This window comes from Ipomoea nil, unplaced genomic scaffold, assembly GCF_001879475.1.
Source record: "Ipomoea nil cultivar Tokyo-kokei standard unplaced genomic scaffold, Asagao_1.1 scaffold2792, whole genome shotgun sequence".
In the NCBI taxonomy this organism is placed as follows: Eukaryota; Viridiplantae; Streptophyta; class Magnoliopsida; order Solanales; family Convolvulaceae; genus Ipomoea; species Ipomoea nil.
In genome coordinates this window covers 689,545-715,067 of record NW_017619220.1, presented here as the reverse complement: position 1 = coordinate 715,067, position 25,523 = coordinate 689,545, and the positions used below count along the sequence as shown (strand labels likewise).

At 31.3% G+C, this 25,523-nt stretch overlaps 7 non-coding genes across 7 annotated transcripts; all 7 read left to right on the top strand.

Moving 5' to 3' along the window:
* Positions 1 to 825: 825 nt before the first annotated feature.
* On the top strand, positions 826 to 909 carry TRNAL-CAA. Its single transcript has one exon. It is a non-coding gene; the product is annotated as a tRNA-Leu (tRNA).
* A 1,092-nt stretch (positions 910 to 2,001) lies between these two features.
* On the top strand, positions 2,002 to 2,085 carry TRNAL-CAA. Its single transcript has one exon. It is a non-coding gene; the product is annotated as a tRNA-Leu (tRNA).
* Positions 2,086 to 5,311: 3,226 nt separating this feature from the next.
* On the top strand, positions 5,312 to 5,395 carry TRNAL-CAA. The gene has a single exon. It is a non-coding gene; the product is annotated as a tRNA-Leu (tRNA).
* Positions 5,396 to 7,401: 2,006 nt separating this feature from the next.
* TRNAL-CAA lies at positions 7,402 to 7,485 on the top strand. The gene has a single exon. It is a non-coding gene; the product is annotated as a tRNA-Leu (tRNA).
* A 4,348-nt stretch (positions 7,486 to 11,833) lies between these two features.
* Positions 11,834 to 11,917, top strand: TRNAL-CAA. The gene has a single exon. It is a non-coding gene; the product is annotated as a tRNA-Leu (tRNA).
* Positions 11,918 to 13,009: 1,092 nt separating this feature from the next.
* Positions 13,010 to 13,093, top strand: TRNAL-CAA. The gene has a single exon. It is a non-coding gene; the product is annotated as a tRNA-Leu (tRNA).
* A 1,065-nt stretch (positions 13,094 to 14,158) lies between these two features.
* On the top strand, positions 14,159 to 14,242 carry TRNAL-CAA. The gene has a single exon. It is a non-coding gene; the product is annotated as a tRNA-Leu (tRNA).
* Positions 14,243 to 25,523: the final 11,281 nt, after the last annotated feature.

The window sequence follows — 25,523 nt, the reverse complement described above, 5'->3', positions numbered from 1 at the left end:
ATGGAGTTGCAGGTGATCCGAATGGTACGGAGATGCAGCCTAAGGTGCTGGTTATGAGGCTATGAGATAATATTGCTGTCGCTTTGCTAAGATAGCTGGAAATGCATCAGATTGAACTACTCTTGGTAACATTCTGACCTGAAACAAAGAAAAATGAGGCAGATTTGATTGTTGATTTGCCTTGGAGAGTTCTTAATTTTGAATGCTAAACCAAGCTTGTTGTTTGTAAATGGTATTCGGGTGGTCTCATGAACATGTAAGAAGGATCTTTGTAAGGAGGAATAAGGAGGGTTCATCTTGATGGGTGGACCCTTGTGCTTGGTTATGACCAAAAGCCGAATGGCCTTGTTGTGCTTATAGTTGTAAAGCCTTTTAAAGGCCTTGTAGATTTAGGCTCTTTAGCCTTGTGGGTTTGTAAGGCCATATGGCCCTTTGTCATTTAGGCCATCTTTGGCCCTTGTTTTTGTAAGGCTTTGCCTCTTGTAATTTCAAGCCATAGGTCACTTTTGGACCTATGGCGTCTCTTGTAAGGCTTTATGCCCTTTTGGTGTGGAATGTAGTTCTTGATTCTTAAAAAAAGAAAAAAAAAAATGTAACAAACACATTAATTGAATTCAGAATCAATTAAATTATAAATAACAAATATAGTATTTACACAATATTCTTTTTTATTGTAACAATTTCTGAAACATTACCCACACGGGATTAGCCTATCAAACTTAGAGTGACCTGACAGGTACTTTGACAAATATTATCAAAAAATGAAAATATACATACCAGCTACATCCCGTATTAAGATAATTAAACATTATTTATTTATAAATGGTCAGGATGGCCGAGTGGTCTAAGGCGCCAGACTCAAGTTCTGGTCCTCGTAAGAGGGCGTGGGTTCAAATCCCACTTTTGACAATAACAAATGACATAAGACAATATTTGTGCATATAAAAATATAAATGTAATAAACTCATTAATTGAATTTGAAATGAAAATACATACAAATCCCAAATGACATAAGACAATATTTGTGCAAATGAAAATACATACAAATCCCACATCTCACAAAAATCGCGTTTGACAACAATTCCAACATTTATTGAATTAAATATCAATGCATTCATATATAACAAATTCAGTATTTACACAATATTCATTTATTGTAAGAATTTCTTTAACATTATAGTAGTCAATGACTCACTATAAAAAAAAAATGAAAATATATACTAGCTAGCTATGTCAAGTATTTAATAAAATTAAACATTATTTGTTGATAATGGTCAGGATGGTGGAGTAGTTTAATATGTTGCACTCAACTTTTGGTCCGCATAAGAAAACGTGGGAACAAATCCCATTTTTGACAATATCAATGAATTTAACAAACACATTAATTATTTTCAAAAAAAAAAAAAACAAACACATTAATTGAATTTAAAATTAATATAATTATAAAATTCAAATTTATTATTTAAATAAAATTCTTTTTGTTGTAAAAATTTCTTTAACATTATCTTACTCAATGAAGCATTATAAAAATTGAATAGTTTATACAATATTCTTTTATTGCAAGAATTTCAATAATAAGATCGTATTCAATTAAGCATTATAAAAATATGAAAATTCATACTTAATATATTTAAACATTTTTTATGGCTAAATTGTCAAAGTGACCGAGTGGCCTAAGGCGCCAGACTAATGTATTGATCCATTATGAAAATAATGGCATTTGGCAATATTTCAGGTAATATGAGATAATAGTTTAATAAAAAATAATGTAACAAACACATTAATTGAATTCAGAATCTATTAAATTATAAATAAAAAATATAGTATTTACACAATATTCTTTTTTATTGTAACAATTTCTGAAACATTACCCACACGGGATTAGCCTATCAAACTTACAGTGACCTGACAGGTACTTTGACAAATATTATCAAAAAATGAAAATATACATACTAGCTACATCCCGTATTAAGATAATTAAACATTATTTATTTATAAATGGTCAGGATGGCCGAGTGGTCTAAGGCGCCAGACTCAAGTTCTGTTCCTCGTAAGAGGGCGTGGATTCAAATCCCACTTCTGACAATAACAAATGACATAAGAAAATATTTGTGCATATAAAAATATAAATAAATGTAATAAACTCAATAATTGAATTTGAAATGAAAATACATACAAATCCCAAATGACATAAGACAATATTTGTGCAAATGAAAATACATACAAATCCCACAACTCACAAAAATCGCATTTGACAACAATTCCAACATTTATTGAATTAAATATCAATGCATTTATATATAACAAATTCAGTATTTACACAATATTCTTTTATTGTAAGAATTTCTTTAACATTTCAGTAGTCAATGACTCACTATCAAAAAAAAAAAAATGAAAATATATACTATCTAGCTATGTCAAGTATTTAATAAAATTAAACATTATTTGTTGATAATGGTCAGGATTGTGGAGTAGTTTAATATGTTGCACTCAACTTTTGGTCCGCATAAGAAAACGTGGGAACAAATCCCATTTTTGACAATATCAATGAATTTAACAAACACATTAATAGAATTTAAAATAAATATAATTATAAAATTCAGTTTTATTATTAAAAAAAATTCTTTTTGTTGTACAAATTTCTTTAACATTATCGTACTGAATGAAGCATTATAAAAATTGAATAGTTTATACAATATTCTTTTATTGTAAGAATTTCAATAATATGATCGTATTCAATTAAGCATTATAAAAATATGAAAATGCATACTTAATATATTTAAACATTTTTTATGGCTAAATGGTCAAAATGACCGAGTGGCCTAAGGCGCCAGACTAATGTATTGATCCATTATGAAAATAATGGCATTTGGCAATATTTCAGGTAATATGAGATAATAGTTTAACAAAAAATTAATGTAACAAACACATTAATTGAATTCAGAATCTATTAAATTATAAATAACAAATATAGTATTTACACAATATTCTTTTTTATTGTAACAATTTCTGAAACATTACCCACACGGGATTAGCCTATCAAACTTACAGTGACCTGACAGGTACATTGACAAATATTATCAAAAAATGAAAATATACATACTAGCTACATCACGTATTAAGATAATTAAACATTATTTATTTATAAATGGTCAGGATGGCCGAGTGGTCTAAGGCGCCAGACTCAAGTAATATTTGTGTATATAAAAATTAATGTAATAAACTCATTAATTGAATTTGAAATGAAAATACATACAAATCCCAAATGACATAAGACAATATTTGTGCAAATGAAAATACATACAAATCCCACATCTCACAAAAATCGCATTTGACAACAATTCCAACATTTATTGAATTAAATATCAATGCATTCATATATAACAAATTCAGTATTTACACAATATTCTTTTATTGTAAGAATTTCTTTAACATTTCAGTAGTCAATGACTCACTATCAAAAAAAAAAAATGAAAATATATACTATCTAGCTATGTCAAGTATTTAATAAAATTAAACATTATTTGTTGATAATGGTCAGGATTGTGGAGTAGTTTAATATGTTGCACTCAACTTTTGGTCCGCATAAGAAAACGTGGGAACAAATCCAATTTTTGGCAATATCAATGAATTTAACAAACACATTAATTGAATTTAAAATAAATATAATTATAAAATTCAATTTTATTATTTAAACAAAATTGTTTTTGTTGTAAAACTTTCTTTAACCTTAGCGTACTCAATGTAGCATTATAAAAAATTAATAGTTTATAAAATATTCTTTTATTGTAAGAATTTCAATAATATGATCGTATTCAATTAAGCATTATAAAAATATGAAAATGCTGACTTAATATATTTAAACATTTTTTATGGCTAAATGGTCAAAATGACCGAGTGGCCTAAGGCGCGAGACTAATGTGTTGATCCATTATGAAAAAAATGACATTTGACAATATTTCTGGTAATATGAGATAATAGTTTAATAAAAAATTAATGTAACAAACACATTAATTGAATTCAGAATCTATTAAATTATAAATAACAAATATAGTATTTACACAATATTCTTTTTTATTGTAACAATTTCTGAAACATTACCCACACGGGATTAGCCTATCAAACTTACAGTGACCTGACAGGTACATTGACAAATATTATCAAAAAATGAAAATATACATACTAGCTACATCACGTATTAAGATAATTAAACATTATTTATTTATAAATGGTCAGGATGGCCGAGTGGTCTAAGGCGCCAGACTCAAGTAATATTTGTGTATATAAAAATTAATGTAATAAACTCATTAATTGAATTTGAAATGAAAATACATACAAATCCCAAATGACATAAGACAATATTTGTGCAAATGAAAATACATTCAAATCCCACATCGCACAAAAATCGCATTTGACAACAATTCCAACATTTATTGAATTAAATATCAATGCATTTATATATAACAAATTCAGTATTTACACAATATTCTTTTATTGTAAGAATTTCTTTAACATTTCAGTAGTCAATGACTCACTATCAAAAAAAAAAATGAAAATATATACTATCTAGCTATGTCAAGTATTTAATAAATTTAAACATTATTTGTTGATAATGGTCAGGATTGTGGAGTAGTTTAATATGTTGCACTCAACTTTTGGTCCGCATAAGAAAACGTGGGAACAAATCCCATTTTTGACAATATCAATGAATTTAACAAACACATTAATTGAATTTAAAATAAATATAATTATAAAATTCAATTTTATTATTTAAAAAAAATTCTTTTTGTTGTAAAAATTTCTTTAACATTTTCGTACTCAATGAAGCATTATAAAAATTGAATGGTTTATACAATATTCTTTTATTGTAAGAATTTCAATAATAAGATCGTATTCAATTAAGCATTATAAAAATATGAAAATTCATACTTAATATATTTAAACATTTTTTATGCCTAAATCGTCAAAATGACCGAGTGGCCTAAGGCGCCAGACTAATGTATTGATCCATTATGAAAATAATGGCATTTGGCAATATTTCAGGTAATATGAGATAATAGTTTAATAAAAAAAATAATGTAACAAACACATTAATTGAATTCAGAATCTATTAAATTATAAATAAAAAATATAGTATATACACAATATTCTTTTTTATTGTAACAATTTCTGAAACATTACCCACACGGGATTAGCCTATCAAACTTACAGTGACCTGACAGGTACTTTGACAAATATTATCAAAAAATGAAAATATACATAATAGCTACATCCCGTATTAAGATAATTAAACATTATTTATTTATAAATAGTCAGGATGGCCGAGTGGTCTAAGGCGCCAGACTCAAGTTCTGTTCCTCGTAAGAGGGCGTGGGTTCAAATCCCACTTCTGACAATAACAAATGACATAAGACAATATTTGTGCAAATGAAAATACATACAAATCCCACATCTCACAAAAATCGCATTTGACAACAATTCTAACATTTATCGAATTAAATATCAATGCATTCATATATAACAAATTCAGTATTTACACAATATTCTTTTATTGTAAGAATTTCTTTAACATTATAGTAGTCAATGACTCACTATCAAAAAAAAATTGAAAATATATACTAGCTAGCTATGTCAAGTATTTAATAAAATTAAACATTATTTGTTGATAATGGTCAGGATGGTGGAGTAGTTTAATATGTTGCACTCAACTTTTGGTCCGCATAAGAAAACGTGGGAACAAATCCCATTTTTTGACAATATCAATGAATTTAACAAACACATTAATTGAATTTAAAATTAATATAATTATAAAATTCAAATTTATTATTTAAACAAAATTGTTTGTGTTGTAAAAATTTCTTTAACCTTATCGTACTCAATGAAGCATTATAAAAAATAAATAGTTTATACAATATTCTTTTATTGTAAGAATTTCAATAATATGATCGTATTCAATTAAGCATTATAAAAATATTAAAATGCTGACTTAATAAATTTAAACATTTTAATGGCTAAATGGTCAAAATGACCGAGTGGCCTAAGGCGCGAGACTAATGTATTGATCCATTATGAAAATAATGGCATTTGGCAATATTTCAGGTAATATGAGATAATAGTTTAATAAAAAATTAATGTAACAAACACTTTAATTGAATTCAGAATCAATACAATTATAAATAACAAATATAGTATTTACACAATATTCTTTTTTATTGTAACAATTTCTGAAACATTACCCACACGGGATTAGCCTATCACACTTACAGTGACCTGACAGGTACTTTGACAAATATTATCAAAAAACGAAAATATACATACTAGCTACATCACGTATTAAGATAATTAAACATTATTTATTTATAAATGGTCAGGATGGCTGAGTGGTGTAAGGCGACAGACTCAAGTTTAGGTCCTCGTATGAGGGCGTGGGTTCAAATCCCACTTTTGACAATATTTGTGCAAATGAAAATACATACAAATCCCACATCTCACAAAAATCGCATTTGACAACAATTCCAACATTTATTGAATTAAATATCAATGCATTCATATATAACAAATTCAGTATTTACACAATATTTTTTTATTGTAAGAATTTCTTTAACATTATAGTAGTCAATGACTCACTATCAAAAAAAAAAAATGAAAATATATACTAGCTAGCTATGTCATGTATTTAATAAAATTAAACATTATTTGTTGATAATGGTCAGGATGGTGGAGTAGTTTAATATGTTGCACTAAACTTTTGGTCCGCATAAGAAAACGTGGGAACAAAGCACATTTTTTGACAATATCAATGAATTTAACAAACACATTAATCGAATTTAAAATTACTATAATTATAAAATTCAAATTTATTTTTTAAACAAAATTCTTTTTGTTGTAAAAATTTCTTTAACCTTATCGTACTCAATGAAGCATTATAAAAAGTGAATAGTTTATACAATATTCTTTTATTGTAAGAATTTCAATAATATGATCTTATTCAATTAAGCATTATAAAAATATGAAAATGCTGACTTAATATATTTTAACATTTTTTATGGTTAAATGGTCAAAATGACCGAGTGGCCTAAGGCGCCAGACTAATGTATTGATCCATTATGAAAATAATGGCATTTGGCAATATTTCAGGTAATATGAGATAATAGTTTGATAAAAAATTAATGTAACAAACACAATTGAATTCAGAATCTATTAAATTATAAATAACAAATATAGTATTTACACAATATTCTTTTTTATTGTAACAATTTCTGAAACATTAACCACACGGGATTAGCCTATCAAACTTACAGTGACCTGACTGGTACTTTGACAAATATTATCAAAAAACGAAAATATACATACTAGCTACATCCCGTATTAAGATAATTAAACATTATTTATTTATAAATGGTCAGGATGGCCAAGTGGTCTAAGGCGCCAGGCTCAAGTTTTGGTCTTCGTAAGTGGGCGTGGGTTCAAATCCCACTCTTGACAATAACAAATGACATAAGACAATATTTGTGCATATAAAAATATAAATGTAATAATCTCATTAATTGAATTTGAAATGAAAATATTTGTGCAAATGAAAATACATACAAATCCCGCATCTCACAAAAATTGCATTTGATAAAAATTCTAACATTTATTGAATTAAATATCAATGCATTCATATATAACAAATTCAGTATTTACACAATATTTTTTTATTGTAAGAATTTCTTTAACATTATAGTAGTCAATGACTCACTATCAAAAAAAAAATGAAAATATAAACTAGCTAGCTATGTCAAGTATTTAATAAAATTAAACATTATTTGTTGATAATGGTCAGGATGGTGGAGTAGTTTAATATGTTGCACTCAACTTTTGGTCCGCATAAAAAAACGTGGGAACAAATCCCATTTTTTGACAATATCAATGAATTTAACAAACACATTAATTGAATTTAAAATTAATATAATTATAAAATTCAAATTTATTATTTAAACAAAATTGTTTTTGTTGTAAAAATTTCTTTAACCTTATCGTACTCAATGAAGCATTATAAAAAATGAATAGTTTATACAATATTCTTTTATTGTACGAATTTCAATAATATGATCGTATTCAATTAAGCATTATAAAAATATGAAAATGCTGACTTAATATATTTAAACATTTTTTATGGCTAAATGGTCAAAATGACCGATTGGCCTAAGGTGCGAGACTAATGTGTTGATTCATTATGAAAATAATGGCATTTGGCAATATTTCAGGTAATATGAGATAATAGTTTAATAAAAAATTAATGTAACAAACACATTAATTGAATTCAGAATCAATACAATTATAAATAACAAATATAGTATTTACACAATATTCTTTTTTATTGTAACAATTTCTGAAACATTACCCACACAGGATTAGCCTATCAAACTTACAGTGACCTGACAGGTACTTTGACAAATATTATCAAAAAACGAAAATATACATACTAGCTACATCACGTATTTAAGATAATTAAACATTATTTATTTATAAATGGTCAGGATGGGTGAGTGGTCTAAGGTGTTAGACTCAAGTTTTGGTCCTCGTAAGAGGGTGTGGGTTCAAATCCCACTTTTGACAATAACAAATGACATAAGACAATATTTGTGCATATAAAAATATAAATGTTATAAACTCATTAATAGAATTTGAAATGAAAATACTTACAAATGACATAAGACAATATTTGTGCAAATGAAAATACATACAAATCCCACATCTCACAAAAATCGCATTTGACAACAATTCCAACATTTATTGAATTAAATATCAATGCATTCATATATAACAAATTTAGTATTTAAACAATATTTTTTTATTGTAAGAATTTCTTTAACATTATAGTAGTCAATGACTCACTATCAAAAAAAAAATGAAAATATATACTAGCTAGCTATGTCATGTATTTAATAAAATTAAACATTTTTTGTTGATAATGGTCAGGATGGTGGATTAGTTTAATATGTTGCACTCTATTTTTGGTCCGCATAAGAAAACGTGGGAACAAAGCACATTTTTTGACAATATCAATGAATTTAACAAACACATTAATCGAATTTAAAATTACTATAATTATAAAATTCAAATTTATTTTTTAAACAAAATTCTTTTTGTTGTAAAAATTTCTTTAACCTTATCGTACTCAATGAAGCATTATAAAAAATGAATAGTTTATACAATATTCTTTTATTGTAAGAATTTCAATAATATGATCGTATTCAATTAAGCATTATAAAAATATGAAAATGCTGACTTAATATATTTAAACATTTTAATGGCTAAATGGTCAAAATGACCGAGTGGCCTAAGGCGCGAGACTAATGTATTGATCCATTATGAAAATAATGACATTTGGCAATATTTCAGGTAATATGAGATAATAGTTTAATAAAAAATTAATGTAACAAACACATTAATTGAATTCAGAATCAATACAATTATAAATAACAAATATAGTATTTACACAATATTCTTTTTTATTGAAACAATTTCTGAAACATTACCCACACAGAATTAGCCAATCAAACTTACAGTGACCTGACAGGTACTTTGACAAATATTATCAAAAAATGAAAATATACATACTAGCTACATCACGTATTAAGATAATTAAATATTATTTATTTATAAATGGTCAGGATGGCTGAGTGGTTTAAGGTGACAGACTCAAGTTTAGGTTCTTGTATGAGGGTGTGGGTTCAAAACCCACTTCTGACGATATTTGTGCAAATGAAAATACATACAAATCCCACATCTCACAAAAATTGCATTTGACAACATTTCTAACATTTATTGAATTAAATATCAATGCATTTATATATAACAAATTCAGTATTTACACAATATTTTTTTATTGTAAGAATTTCTTTAACATTATAGTAGTCAATGACTCACTATCAAAAAAAAAATGAAAATATATACTAGCTAGCTATGTCATGTATTTAATAAAATTAAACATTATTTGTTGATAATTGTCAGGATGGTGGAGTAGTTTAATATGTTGCACTCAACTTTTGGTTCGCATAAGAAAACGTGGGAACAAAGCACATTTTTTGACAATATCAATGAATTTAACAAACACATTAATCGAATTTAAAATTACTATAATTATAAAATTCAAATTTATTTTTTAAACAAAATTCTTTTTGTTGTAAAAATTTCTTTAACCTTATCGTACTCAATGAAGCATTATAAAAAATGAATAGTTTATACAATATTCTTTTATTGTAAGAATTTCAATAATATGATCTTATTCAATTAAGCATTATAAAAATATGAAAATGCTGACTTAATATATTTAAACATTTTTTATGGTTAAATGGTCAAAATGACAGAGTGGCCTAACGCGCCAGACTAATGTATTGATCCATTATGAAAATAATGGCATTTGGCAATATTTCAGGTAATATGAGATAATAGTTTAATAAAAAATTAATGTAACAAACACATTAATTGAATTCAGAATCAATACAATTATAAATAACAAATATAGTATTTACACAATATTCTTTTTAATTGTAACAATTTCTGAAACATTACCCACACAGGATTAGCCTATCAAACTTACAGTGACCTGACAGGTAGTTTGACAAATATTATCAAAAAACGAAAATATACATACTAGCTACATAACGTATTAAGATAATTAAACATTATTTATTTATAAATGGTCAGGATGGCCTAGTGGTCTAAGTGCCAGAATCAAGTTTTGGTCCTCGTAAGAGGGTATGGGTTCAAATCCCACTTATGACAATAACAAATGACATAAGACAATATTTGTGCATATAAAAATAAATGTAATAAACTCATTAATTGAATTTGAAATGAAAATACATACAAATCCCAAATGACATAAGACAATATTTGTGCAAATGTAAATACATACAAATCCCACATCTCACAAAAATCGCATTTGACAACAATTACAATATTTATTGAATTAAATATCAATGCATTCATATATAACAAATTCAGTATTTACACAATATTTTTTGATTGTAAGAATTTCTTTAACATTATAGTAGTCAATGACTCACTATAAAAAAACAAAATGAAAATATATACTAGCTAGCAATGTCAAGTATTTAATAAAATTAAACATTATTTGTCGATAATGGTCAGAATGGTGGAGTAGTTTAATATGTTGCATTCAACTTTTGGTCCGCATAAGAAAACGTGGGAACAAATCCCATTTTTTGACAATATCAATGAATTTAACAAACACATTAATTGAATTTAAAATTAATATAATTATAAAATTCAAATTTATTATTTAAACAAAATTGTTTTTGTTGTAAAAATTTCTTTATCCTTATCGTACTCAATGAAGCATTATAAAAAATGAATAGTTTATACAATATTCTTTTATTGTAAGAATTTCAATAATATGATCGTATTCAATTATGCATTATAAAAATATGAAAATGCTGACTTAATATATTTAAACATTTTTTATGGCTAAATGGTCAAAATGACCGAGTGGCCTAAGACGCCAAACTAATGTATTGATCCATTATGAAAATAATGGCATTTGGCAATATTTCAGGTAATATGAGATAATAGTTTAATAAAAAATTAATGTAACAAACACCTTAATTGAATTCAGAATCTATTAAATTATAAATAACAAATATAGTATTTACACAATATTCTTTTTTATTGTAAGAATTTCTGAAACATTACCCACACGGGATTAGCCTATCAAACTTACAGTGACCTGACAGGTACTTTGACAAATATTTTCAAAAAATGAAAATATACATACTAGCTACATCACGTATTAAGATAATTAAACATTATTTATTTATAAATGGTCAGGATGGCCGAGTGGTCTAAGGCGCCAGACTCAAGTTTTGGTCCTCGTAAGAGGGCGTGGCTTCAAATCCCCCTTCTGACAATAACAAATGACATAAGACAATATTTGTGTATATAAAAATTAATGTAATAAACTCATTAATTGAATTTGAAATGAAAATACATACAAATCCCAAATGACATAAGACAATATTTGTGCAAATGAAAATACATATAAATCCCACATCTCACAAAAATCGCATTCGACAACAATTCCAACATTTATTGAATTAAATATCAATGCATTTATATATAACAAATTCAGTATTTACACAATATTCTTTTATTGTAAGAATTTCTTTAACATTTCAGTAGTCAAAGACTCACTATCAAAAAAAAAAAAAAATCAAAATATATACTATCTAGCTATGTCAAGTATTTAATAAATTTAAACATTATTTGTTGATAATGGTCAGGATTGTGGAGTAGTTTAATATGTTGCACTCAACCTTTGGTCCGCATAAGAAAACGTGCGAACAAATCCCATTTTTGACAATATCAATGAATTTAACAAACACATTAATTGAATTTAAAATTAATATAATTATAAAATTCAAATTTATTATTTAAACAAAATTCTGTTTGTTGTAAAACTTTCTTTAACCTTATCGTACTCAATGAAGCATTATAAAAAATGAATAGTTTATACAATATTCTTTTTTTATAATAGTTTATACAATATTCTTTCATTGTAAGAATTTCAATAATATGATCGTATTCAATTAAGCATTATAAAAATATGAAAATAACATACTTAATATATTTAAACATTTTTTATGGCTAAATGGTCAAAATGACCGAGTGGCCTAAGGCGCCAGACTAATGTATTGATCCATTATAAAAATAATGGCATTTGACAATATTTCAGGTAATATGAGATAATAGTTTAATAAAAAATTAATGTAACAAACACATTAATTGAATTAAGAATCTATTAAATTATAAATAACAAATATAGTATTTACACAATATTCTTTTTTATTATAACAATTTTTGAAACATTACCCACACGGGATTAGCCTATCAAACTTACAGTGACCTGGCAGGTACTTTGACAAATATTATCAAAAAATGAAAATATACATACTTGCTACATCACGTATTAAGATAATTAAACATTATTTAATTATAAATGGTCAGGATGGCCGAGTGGTCTAAGGCGCCAGACTCAAGTTCTGGTCCTCATAAGAGGGCGTGGGTTCAAATCCCACTTCTGACAATAACAAATGACATAATATAATATTTGTGCATATAAAAATAAATGTAATAAACTCATTAATTGAATTTGAAATGAAAATACATACAAATCCCAAATAACATAAGACAATATTTGTGCAAATGAAAATACATACAAATATCACATCTCACAAAAATCACATTTGACAACAATTCCAACATTTATTGAATTAAATATCAATGCATTTATATATAACAAATTCAGTATTTACACAATATTTTTTTATTGTAAGAATTTCTTTAACATTATAGTAGTCAATGACTCACTATCAAAAAAAAATGAAAATATATACTAGCTAGTAGCTAGCTATGTCAAGTATTTAATAAAATTAAACATTATTTGTTGATAATGGTCAGGATGGTGGAGTAGTTTAATATGTTGCACTCAACTTTTGGTCCGCATAAGAAAACGTGGGAACAAAGCACATTTTTTGACAATATCAATGAATTTAACAAACACATTAATTGAATTTAAAATTAATATAATTATAAAATTCAAATTTATTATTTAATCAAAATTCTTTTTGTTGTAAAAATTTCTTTAACCTTATCGTACTCAATGAAGCATTATAAAAAATGAATAGTTTATACAATATTCTTTTAATGTAAGAATTTCAATAATATGATCGTATTCAATTAAGCATTATAAAAATATGAAAATGCTGACTTAATATATTTAAACATTTTTTATGGCTAAATGGTCAAAATGACCGAGTGGCCTAAGACGCCAGACTAATGTATTGATCCATTATGAAAATAATGGCATTTGGCAATATTTCAGGTAATATGAGATAATAGTTTAATAAAAAATTAATGTAACAAACACCTTAATTGAATTCAGAATCTATTAAATTATAAATAACAAATGTAGTATTTACACAATATTCTTTTTTATTGTAACAATTTCTGAAACATTACCCACACGGGATTAGCCTATCAAACTTACAGTGACCTGACAGGTACATTGACAAATATTATCAAAAATTGAAAATATACATACTATCTACATCACGTATTAAGATAATTAAACATTATTTATTCATAAATGGTCAGGATGGCCGAGTGGTCTAAGGCGCCAGACTCAAGTTTTGGTCCTTGTAAGAGGGCGTGGGTTCAAATCCCACTTCTGACAATAACAAATGACATAAGACAATATTTGTGTATATAAAAATTAATGTAATAAACTCATTAATTGAATTTGAAATGAAAATACATACAAATCCCAAATGACATAAGACAATATTTGTGCAAATGAAAATACATACAAATCCCACATCTCAAAAAAATTGCATTTGACAACAATTCCAACATTTATTGAATTAAATATCAATGCATTTATATATAACAAATTCAGTATTTACACAATATTCTTTTATTGTAAGAATTTCTTTAACATTTCAGTAGTCAATGACTCACTATCAAAAAAAAAAAAAATGAAAATATATACTATCTAGCTATGTCAAGTATTTAATAAATTTAAACATTATTTGTTGATAATGGTCAGGATTGTGCATATAAAAATTAATGTAACAAACTCATTAATTGAATTTGAAATTAAAATACATACCAACCCCACGTATCACAAAAATCACATTTGGCAATAATTTCCACGTTTATCGAATTAAAAATCAATGCATTCATATTTCACAAATTCAGTATTTACACAATATTATTTTATTGTAATAATTTTTTTTAACATTATCGTATTCAATGAATCACAATAAAAAAATGAATATATATACTTGCTATGTGAAGTATTTAATAAAATTAAACATTATTTGTTGATAATGGTCAGGATGGTCGAGTGGTTTTATATGTTGCACTCAAGTTTTGGTCCGCATAATAATAGGTGGGAACAAATCCCAATTTTGACAATAACAATGAATTTAACAAACACATTAATTGAATTTAAAATAAATATAATTAAAAAAAATCAATTTTATTGTTTTTAAAATATTCTTTTTGTTGTAACAATTTCTTTGACATTATCGTACTCAATGAAGCATTATTAAAAAATGAATAGTTTATACAATTTTCTTTTATTAAGAATTTCTATAATATGGTCATATTCAATTAAGCATTATAAAAATATGAAAATGCATATCTAATAAATTTAATCATTTTTTATGGCTAAATGGTCAAAATGACAGAGTGGCCTAATGCGTCAGACTAATGTATTGGTCCATTATGAAATTAATGGCATTTGACAATATTTTGGGTAATATGAGATAATAGTTTAATAAAAGATTAATGTAACAAACATATTAATTGAATTCAAAATCAATACAATTATAAATTACAAATATAGTATTTACACAATATTCTTTTTTTATTGTAACAATTTCTGAAACATTACCCACACGGGATTAGCTTATCAAACATACAGTGACATGACATGTACTTTGACAAATATTATCAAAAAACGTAAATATACATACTAGCTACATCCTGTATTTAATAAAATTAAACATTATTTATTTGTAAATGGTCATGATGGTCGAGTGGTTTAAAGTGCCAAACTCAAGTTCTGGTCCTCCTAAGAAGGCGTGGGTTCAAAGCTTACTTTTGACAATAACAAATGACATATGATAATATTTGTGTTGTATTAGTGATATAATATAAGATTTGTGCTAAATAAAAATTAATGTAACAAACTCATTAATTGAATTTGAAATGAAAATACATACCAACCCCACGTATCACAAAAATCACATTTGGCATTAATTTTCACGTTTATCGAATTAAAAATCAATGCATTCATATTTCACAAATTCAGTATTTACACAATATTATTTTATTGTAAGAATTTTTTTTAACATTATCGTGTTCAATGAATCACAATAAAAAAAATGAATATATATACTTGCTATGTGAAGTATTTAATAAAATTAAACATTATTTGTTGATAATGGTCAGGATGGTCGAGTGGTTTTATATGCTGCACTCAAGTTTTGGTCTGCATAATAAATGGTGGGAACAAATCCTAATTTTGACAATAACAATGAATTTAACAAACACATTAATTGAATTTAAAATAAATATAATTAAAAAAATCAATTTTATTGTTTTTAAAATATTCTTTTTGTTGTAACAATTTCTTTGACATTATCGTAGTCAATGAAGCATTATTAAAAAATGAATAGTTTATACAATATTCTTTTATTGTCTATCAAAATAAAAATACAATATTCTTTTATTGAAAGAATTTCTATAATATGGTCATATTCAATTAAGCATTATAAAAATATTAAAATGCATATCTAATAAATTTAATCGTTTTTTATGGCTAAATGGTCAAAATGACAGAGTGGCCTAATGCGTCAGACTAATGCATTGGTCCATTATGAAATTAATGGCATTTGACAATATTTCAGGTAATATGAGATAATAGTTTAATAAAAAATTAATGTAACAAACACATTAATTGAATTCAAAATCAATACAATTATAAATTACAAATATAGTATTTACGCAATATTCTTTTTTTATTGTAACAATTTCTAAAACATTACCCACACGGGATAAGCTTATCAACCATACAGTGACATGACATGTATTTTGACAAATATTATCAAAAAACGTAAATATACATACTAGCTACATCCTGTATTTAATAAAATTAAACATTATTTATTTGTAAATGGTCAGGATGGCTAAGTGGTCTAAGGGGCTAGATTCAAGTTCTAGTCCTCGTATGAGGGTGTAGGTTCTAATCCCACTTTTGACAATATAACAAAGGACAAATGATAGTATTTGTGTTATATTAGTGATATAATATAAGATTTGTGCTTAATAAAAATTAATTTATCAAACTCATTAATTGAATTTGAAATGAAAATACATACAAATCCCGAATGACATAGGACAATATTTGTGCATATAAAAATTAATGTAACAAACTCATTAATTGAATTTGAAATGAAAATAATACAAATCACATTTGACAACAATTTCCACATTTATTGAATTAAATATCAATGCATTCATATATAACAAATTCAATATTTACACAATATTCTTTTATTGTAAGAATTTCTTTAACATTTTAGTATTCAATGAATCAGTATCAAAAAAAAAAAAAAAATTGAAAATATATACTAGCTATGTCAAGTATTTAATAAAATTAAACATTATTTGTTGATAATGGTCAGGATGGTGGAGTAGTTTAATATGTTGCACTCAACTTTTGGTCCGCATAATAGACGTGGGAAGAAATCCCACTTTTCACAATAACAATGAATTTAACAAACAGATTAATTGAATTTAAAATAAATATAATTATAAAAATCAATTTTATTATTTAAACATTATTCTTTTTGTTGTAAAAATTTCTTTAACTTTATCGTACTCAGTGAAGCATTATTAAAAAATGAATAGTTTATACAATATTCTTTTACTGTAAGAATTTCAATAATAAGATCGTATTTAATTAAGCATTATAAAAATATGAAAATGTATACTTAATATATTTAAACATTTTTTATGGTTAAATAGTCAAAATGATCGAGAGGCCTAAGGCGCCAGACTAATGTATTGATCCATTAGGAAAATAATGGCATTTGGCAATATTTCAGGTAATATGAGATAATAGTTTAATAAAAAATTAATGTAACAAACACATTAATTGAATTCAAAATCAATACAATTATAAATATCAAATATAGTATTTACACAATATTCATTTTTATTGTAACAATTTCTGAAACATTACCCACACGGGATTAGCTTATCAAACATACAGTGACATGACAGGTACTTTGAAAATATTATCAAAAAATGAAAATATACATACTAGCTACATCCTGTATTTAATAAAATCAAACATTATTTATTTGTAAATGGTCAGTATGGCAGAGTGGTTTAAAGTGTCAGACATAAGTTCTGGTCTTCGTAAGAGGGCGTAGGTTCAAATCTTACTTTTTACAATAACAAATGACCTATGATAATATTTGTGTTGTTGAAATTAAAATACATACCAACCCCACGTATCACAAAAATCACATTTGGCAATAATTTCCACGTTTATCGAATTAAAAATCAATGCATTCATATTTCACAAATTCAGTATTTACACAATATTATTTTATTGTAATAATTTTTTTTAACATTATCGTATTCAATGAATCACAATAAAAAAATGAATATATATACTTGCTATGTGAAGTATTTAATAAAATTAAACATTATTTGTTGATAATGGTCAGGATGGTCGAGTGGTTTTATATGTTGCACTCAAGTTTTGGTCCGCATAATAATAGGTGGGAACAAATCCCAATTTTGACAATAACAATGAATTTAACAAACACATTAATTGAATTTAAAATAAATATAATTAAAAAAAATCAATTTTATTGTTTTTAAAATATTCTTTTTGTTGTAACAATTTCTTTGACATTATCGTACTCAATGAAGCATTATTAAAAAATGAATAGTTTATACAATTTTCTTTTATTAAGAATTTCTATAATATGGTCATATTCAATTAAGCATTATAAAAATATGAAAATGCATATCTAATAAATTTAATCATTTTTTATGGCTAAATGGTCAAAATGACAGAGTGGCCTAATGCGTCAGACTAATGTATTGGTCCATTATGAAATTAATGGCATTTGACAATATTTTGGGTAATATGAGATAATAGTTTAATAAAAGATTAATGTAACAAACATATTAATTGAATTCAAAATCAATACATTTATAAATTACAAATATAGTATTTACACAATATTCTTTTTTTATTGTAACAATTTCTGAAACATTACCCACACGGGATTAGCTTATCAAACATACAGTGACATGACATGTACTTTGACAAATATTATCAAAAAACGTAAATATACATACTAGCTACATCCTGTATTTAATAAAATTAAACATTATTTATTTGTAAATGGTCAGGATGGCTAAGTGGTCTAAGGGGCTAGATTCAAGTTCTAGTCCTCGTATGAGGGCATAGGTTCTAATCCCACTTTTGACAATAACAAAGGACAAATCATAATATTTGTGTTATATTAGTGATATAATATAAGATTTGTGCTTAATAAAAATTAATTTATCAAACTCATTAATTGAATTTGAAATGAAAATACATACAAATCCCAAATGACATAAGACAATATTTGTGCATATAAAAATTAATGTAACAAACTCATTAATTGAATTTGAAATGAAAATACATACAAATCACATTTGACAACAATTCCCACATTTATTGAATTAAATATCAATGCATTCATATATATCAAATTCAATATTTACACAATATTCTTTTATTGTAAGAATTTCTTTAACATTTTAGTATTCAATGAATCAGTATCAAAAAAAAAAAAAAATTGAAAATATATACTAGCTATGTCAAGTATTTAATAAAATTAAACATTATTTGTTGATAATGGTCAGGATGGTGGAGTAGTTTAATATGTTGCACTCAACTTTTGGTCCGCATAATAGACGTGGGAAGAAATCCCACTTTTGACAATAACAATGAATTTAACAAACACATTAATTGAATTTAAAATAAATATAATTATAAAAATCAATTTTATTATTTAAACAATATTCTTTTTGTTGTAAAAATTTCTTTAACCTTATCGTACTCAGTGAAGCATTATTAAAAAATGAATAGTTTATACAATATTCTTTTATTGTAAGAATTTCAATAATAAGATCGTATTTAATTAAACATTATAAAAATATGAAAATGTATACTTAATATATTTAAACATTTTTTTATGGTTAAATAGTCAAAATGACCGAGAGGCCTAAGGCGCCAGAATAATGTATTGATCCATTAGGAAAATAATGGCATTTGACAATATTTCAGGTAATATGAGATAATAGTTTAATAAAAAAATTAATGTAACAAACACATTAATTGAATTCAAAATCAATACAATTATAAATATCAAATATAGTATTTACACAATATTCATTTTTATTGTAACAATTTCTGAAACATTACCCACACGGGATTAGCTTATCAAACATACCGTGACATGACAGGTACTTTGAAAATATTATCAAAAAATGAAAATATACATACTAGCTACATCCTGTATTTAATAAAATTAAACATTATTTATTTGTAAATGGTCAGGATGGCTAAGTGGTCTAAGGTGCTAAACTCAAGTTTTGTTCTTCGTAAGAGGGCGTAGGTTCTAATCCCACTTTTGACAATAATAAATGACAAATGATAATGACAGGATAATAGGGCTAGCACCCGACCCGGATCATAAGTGTGCATCTGACCCGGCACCGCATTGATGCTCCAACGGTTAGAATTCCAACAGGTGTCACATCTAATGTCATTGAAGCCACCATTGATGAGAGAGAGTTAAAGCCTCAACGCCTCATTCATGACTCTTCATATTCCTGCCGTACATCTAATGTCATTGAAGCCACCATTGATGAGAGAGAGTTAAAGCCTCAACGCCTCATTCATGACTCTTCATATTCCTGCCGTTAGCTCAGCCCTCCAAGGATGTCTCTTCATGTTGTTACCGTTAGGACCTAGAATAAATAGAACTTCCCTCAGCTGAGCAGGACACACTGTACTTTCTATACTGAGACAAAGGCAATACAACTATTGTTACTCTCTTATTCGTTACTCTTATATTATATCTCCGGTAACATTATTTACCATCATTGGTGCTTTCATTGAGAGCCTGAGTCCAATACTCAAGCAGGCTACAACACAACTTTTTTTCTCTTTCAACAGCAAGCTTGAAAGAATGGCGTCCCGCAGCTCCCACGGTTCTCGCAACATGAACAATGGCAACGCCTCAGGTGACCTCCGTGACCTACTCACCAACAATCGCGGAGGGGACCTCCGAGAACATCTCAACAACGGGAGGCCCGGGGACCTTCGAGATCAACTCAACAATGGAGGAGACCTTCGAGACCAACTCAACAATGGAGGAGACCTCCGAGACCAACCCCACAATGGAGGGGCGAACCAAGTCATGAACCTCCAGGCGACTGCCGATGTCATTCAGCAAGCAGTGACGGCGGCGCCAAATCAGGTGGCGGTGGGACTGCAAGGTCAAGTGCCCCCGCCGCGGCCCCAGGAAATAAGGGTGGAGACCCAAAGAAGTGCACCGGCCAGACGACAACCAGGCCCTTCCCAATCTGCACCAGAACGACTGGGACAAAGGGCGCCCGTGCGGCAAAGATTAGGATCACGGTCCGAGGGATCCTCTACCAGAGGTCCTCGCCAACACGAAAACAGAGAAGCCGAGAGATCACCCACAGAGGAGGTGGGCGAGTCTCGGGAGCCGACCCCATGCCAACACGTTGATGAGTCGGCCTTACGTCGACACTTGGAGGAGCGACGCGTCGAAGAGCCGGCTCCGCGATGGCACTCGGCGGGAAAGCGACGCGTTGATGAACTAGCTCCACGACGACACATGGAGGAGCGGCAGCCGGCCCCGCGCCGGCACCATGACGAGTCGGCCCTGGTCGAGAGGCTGTAGAAAAGAATCGAGGAGTTAGCAAGAAGGGTGGAGGCACGGGAGCAGTCGCCGGAACCCGAGGTACGGATGACAGCACCATTCTCCCCAAGCATCATGGACGTACCTTTGCCGAGGGACTTTAGGTTGCCCGCTATCAAGGAGTACACGGGGGCCACTGACCCACGTGTCCACATGACGAGGTACAAGGCTGCTATGGTAATGATCGGGGCAGGGGACGCCATCATGTGCCGAGCGTTCTTGTCCACCCTAGATGGAGCGGCCCAAGACTGGTTCAACACCATCCCAGATGGGTCGATCCAAAACTTTGGGGAGTTGTCCAAGAGCTTCCTAACATACTTCTCCGGTAGCATACAGCGTAAGAAACCCTTCTCTCACCTCTGTGTAGTGAAGCAAGATAGAGGCGAGAGCCTAAAAAACTCCCTGATCAAATGGAAAAAGGAAGTCAATAATGTCTACGACTTCGACTCCAAGGCGGCGATCCCAATATTTATCCATGCCTTAAGATCGGGGTATTTCTACAAGCAGCTGAACGCCCACCACCCCCGTTCTTACGAAGATTTGATGAGGACGGCTAGCCGCTATGCCGAGGCAGAGGACGTCGACAGGAAAAAGAAAGATGAGGAGGACGACAGGAAAAACGGGAAACCTGGGAAAGCTGGTCCGCCCAGCCAGGCACCACTCTCGAACCACCCGACCGCAGGGAAGGGCCGAGACTACGAACGACCTCGCCTGGTCCCCTTGCGTAATTTAACTCCTCTTACCCATCCCGTCAGTGTCATTCTAAAGCAAGCTGAGGAGATGAGAATGGTAGAATTCCCCGAGGAGTGCATGAAGGTCTCCCCAAAGGCAGACCAAACAAAGTACTGCAGGTTTCATAGGCATGCCGGACACGATACGGATGAGTGTCACGTTTTGAAGAGACAAATAGAAGACCTCATCCAGCAGGGCTACTTCCGACATTTCGTCAAGCGATCCAAGCAGCAGCAACAGCCGCAACACAATCCACCAAAAAATGTCTGGATGAATGAGGATGACACCGAGCCGTCCACCTCAAACTCCAAAAAAAGAGACCACGAACAAATATCTGAGCAGAGTGATGGCGAGAAAGAAACTGAGGTGGCGCCCAGACGACAAAAGAAGCACACCATACACTTTATCTATGGTGGACCCGCAGGGGGCGACACGCCCGCAGAAAGAAAGAAGTGGAGTCGACAGATATACGTGGGAGAAGTGGTGAGTCTTCCTAGAGAAAAGAAACAGAGACAGGAGGCCATCACCTTCTCTAATGATGACCTCCCAGAGGGCCCGCTACCCCATCGTGACGCCCTGGTGATTGAGATGGACGTCAACGATGTCATTATCCGCTGCATCTTAGTCGACACGGGAAGCTCAGTCAATGTGATGTATTACGATGCCTTCACCAAGTTGGGGATACCTAGGAACCAGCTCAAAGAAGTACGTACCCCACTCTCTGGATTTACGGGTGATTCAGTGGAGACGGAGGGGTCGGTGGCCTTACCAGTGGAGATAGGCACGAGCCCTAACATTCGCAAACTTGACATGGAATTCATCGTGGTAAGACTCACTTGTGCACACAACATCATTTTGGGGAGGCCGGCACTGGAGGACATCAAGGCCATAGTGTCGGTGGAACACTTGTGTATGAAGTTCCCTACTCCGAATGGGATAGGGGTCATCAGAGGAAACCAGCGAGCAGCCCGCAGTTGTTACGTAAAAGCATGCAAAAAGATTGGCGGAAAGAATCCACAAGTCCACACCATTTGCAAGGATGATCGATCGGGTACGGAACTTAGAAAATTTAATTAGATATTATCAGTAATACGATTTAGTCGTGGCCCGCCCAGACCTGTAAACAATATTTAGTAATCATGGTCTGCCCAGGTTACTTCGCTCTCAAATAAAAAGGTTTTCAAAACCACATTCAATCAACCACGGCCGTCACTACACTCTAAAAAATAAAAAAAGGCCGAGGCGAGGCGCCTCGATAAAAAATAAAAAAAAAAAAAATAAATAAATAAATAAGGGGGCCGGGCAGCGTCTCAGCCACTCTTGGTCGAGGCGTCGCCTCGACCACTCGAAAAAAAAAAAAAAAAAAAAAAAAAGAAGGGGTCGAGGCGCACGACTCGGCCAAGTGGCTGAGGCGACTCCTCGGCCACTCAGAAAAAAAAAAAAAAAAAAAAAAAAGGGTCGAGGCGACGCCTCAGCCACATGGCCGGGGCACACGCCTCGGCCAGATGGCTGAGGCGCGAGGCCGAGGTGCACGCCTCGGCTAGATGGCCGAGGTAACGCCTCGGCTGAGGCCGCGCCTCAGCGCACGCCTCGGCCTCCTGGTCGAGGCGACGCCTCGGCAACTCAAAAAAAAAAAAAAAAAAAAAAAAAAGGGGTCGAGGCGCTTGGCCGCGGCGACGCCTCAGCCACATGGCCGGGGCTCACGCCACGGCCAGATGGCTGAGGCCGCGCCTCATCCCAAGGCCGAGGTGCACGCCTCGGCCAGATGGCCGAGGCCGCGCCTCAGCCCAAGGCCGAGGCGACGTCTCGGCCACTCAAAAAAAAAAAAAAAAATGGTTCGAGTCGCACGCCTCGGCCAAGTAGTCGGGGCGCACGCCTCGGCCACTCAAAAAAAAAAAAAAAAAAAAAGGATCGAGGCGCACGCCTCGGCCAAGTGGTCGAGGCGACGCCTCGGCCAAGTGGTCGAGGCGACGCCTCAGCCACATGGCCGGGGCTCACGCCTCAGCCCAAGGCCGTGGTGCACGCCTCGGCCTCCTGGTCGAGGCGACGCCTCGGCTACTCAAAAAAAAAAAAAAGGATCGAGGCACACGCCTCGGCCAAGTGGCCGAGGCCGCGCCTCAGCCCAAGGCCGAGTTGCACGCCTCGGCCTCCTGGTCGAGGCGACGCCTCGGCCAGATGGCCGAGGCCGCGCCTCAGCCTCCTGGTCGAGGCGACGCCTCGGCTACTCAAAAAAAAAAAAAAAAAAAAAAAGGATCGAGGCGCACGCCTCGACCACTTGCCGAGGCGACGCCTCAGCCACATGGCTGGGGCTCACGCCTCGGCCAGATGGCCGAGGCCGCGCCTCAGCCCAAGGCCGAGGTGCACGCCTCGGCCTCCTGGTCGAGGCGACGCCTCGGCCAGATGGCCGAGGCCGCGCCTCAGCCTCCTGGTCGAGGCGACGCCTCGACTACTAAAAAAAAAAAAAAAAAAAAAAAAAAAAAAAAGGGGGTCGAGGTGCACGACTCGGCCAAGTGGCCGAGGCGACGCCTCATCCACACGGCCGGGGCGCACGGCTCGGTCAAGTGGCTGAGGCCCGGCCGAGGCGCACGCCTCGGCCAAGTGCGCCTCTCGGCCGTGGCCGAAGCGCAGTGCCTCGGCCACAAGGCGAGGCACCCGCCTCAGCCAGGCTGAGGCGGCGCCCCAACCCGAAGCCGGCCCACGCCGCAAAAAAAAAAAAAAAAAAAAAAAAAAAGGTAATGTTAAACCGCAGAAACCGACGAATGGTGACAAGAGCTGATAGAAAGATGCTCAAATTGCTTAGGCAGGAAGGGATCTGGAAAACAAAATCGCATATCCTAACTCAATCAGGATGGCACAGTATCACAATTGATTCAGCCTTACTCCCAAGTCAACTCAAACACATTCGTAGACTCAGGAGTAGGGGGGACTGGTGACAGGATAATAGGGCTAGCACCTGACCCGGATCATAAGTGTGCATCTGACCCGGCACCATAGTTGACCCGACACCGCATTGATGCTCCAACGGTTAGAATTCCAACAGGTGTCACATCTAATGTCATTGAAGCAACCATTGATGCCACCATTGATGAGAGAGAGTTAAAGCCTCAACGCCTCATTCATGACTCTTCATATTCCTGCCGTTAGCTCAGCCCCCCAAGGATGTCTCTTCATGTTGTTACCGTTAGGACC